This window comes from Camelina sativa, chromosome 4 (genome assembly GCF_000633955.1).
Source record: "Camelina sativa cultivar DH55 chromosome 4, Cs, whole genome shotgun sequence".
Classification (NCBI taxonomy): domain Eukaryota; kingdom Viridiplantae; phylum Streptophyta; class Magnoliopsida; order Brassicales; family Brassicaceae; genus Camelina; species Camelina sativa.
In genome coordinates, this window is record NC_025688.1 from 21,547,413 (window position 1) to 21,549,377 (window position 1,965).

Genomic DNA, 1,965 nt, shown 5'->3' on the forward strand with positions numbered 1-1,965 from the left:
AAGCATAGACAGGACATAACAATATAATGCCTCCAAACAGCAAAACCTTTCTCAGTTAAGCCTCCTTGAAGTCTTGTTTCCAATAGTTCACCAACCACACACTCTTTAGACATTTATATGTTTTTGTATTGATTTAGTTTAACTGCGGATTATTATTATTTTTTTTTTGGTAGTAGATTGGTTCAGTTTTTCTGAAAAATTAAATACTTATAACCAAAATAACCTTCATGTTTCAAAGCTCGAATCTGACCAAACTCGGTTAACACGTTATAACCGATGAAACTTCAAACCTTCCGGCTTATATAATTGATGCTAAAAGAGAATTAATTGATCGATCATGGATAAATATTCTTTTCCCAAAGGGTCATAGTGGACTCGTCTTTTGTACAAAGTATTGGAATAACGAAAAAGAGGATGTTAAAATACAAAAAGAAAAAAAAGAGACGAGGACAAAGAAAACAATTGATGTCCTTATCCACTTTCCGATATTCAAAATTGGAGGATTGATGGTTTGGTCAAATTCATGTCATGTTTGAATAGAAGTTTGAATTTTTGGGGACAAATCCCATGTTTCTAACCAATCCCATATGGCCCTTGTCTAAACATTATTGGTTCATTTTCACATTCTTCGTAACTATATTTAAATATATCAACTTCTTCTCTACGTAAACTCACTATAACCCTTTTGTTTTATTCGTCTTAATCTCTTTCCAAAATTCTACCACTTTTGGCTTGTCATCTAACAAGATTACTTTAAATCATATCCATATTCTTTAACCTATAAAAGTTTTACATGGTGAAAATGATTGTATCAACCATCTTTGTATCATCATTTTTAAACAATTAATCTATACTAGTACTTTAATTTAGATAAAAATGCAATGAACGTATAGTACATGCCCAAGTCCCAACCATTGGGATCTACCTACTATTATCCATTTCCAAACCACAATTCATCCATTTAAATAAGGGTTAAAATAGTTTTTTTTTCCAACAAAAAAATAAATTTCCAAGTCCAAACCCAATTTAGCTTAATACAAATATTTCAATTTTTGTTTTTAAATTGTTGAATCATGAATTTAATAGAATTGAAATCCAACCTTATTACATCGTTAATAAATTAATAATTTTAGACCACGATTTTAAATTCTAGTGTTATTAGATCTTATATTTGTAAGTTATGCTTTAATAGATTTTTAAATCTAATTCTAATTTTTCTGGTGAGACCCAATAAAATAATATATTCAAATTAGTAATTATTTTTTCTTAATTCGTGTAAAACCCTTTTTAATTAACATCAGCTTCTTAAGAATAGCATTTGGATTTTAAGAAAAATCATTGACAAAATACAAAACACAAAATTAAATTAAAACAGCAGAAAAAAAAAATATAACACCATACATATAGGGTACAATAATGATAACACTTGACTTAGTTACAGACAAATCAAAATTAATTAGTTTTAAATTATAATTGTAGTGCAAAATTACTATAAAGAAAAAAAAAAGTTGGTGTCTTTCTGTGAAGTTAGCACTACCAAATAGCTTTATTTCAACATTATGTATAATAATATTTAATTAACACAAATATCAAATAAGTTATTAAAATAAATCTAGTTCTAAAGTATTTTCATTCTATTATTATTTCTTTTTTTTTGAAAATTATAATTTAAAATTATTTGTTAAATAAATAAATAACTGAGCTATCATTGACTAAACATAATACTAATAAATTCAATAATATTATATTTTCTAAATTCAAACAATTAATATACGTTGACTGAGTAAATATGTAATACAGTAATTTGCTCCCATGAGTATTGGTAAAACAAAATTACAGTTTTCATCATTTTTTTCCTTCCATTTATTTGTTATTACCTTCCACACAAAGAATTTATAGGAAATGTCATCTAATCAACCAAAAAAGCTTTTTCTATTAAAAACATATTTTCTTATAAATATATAT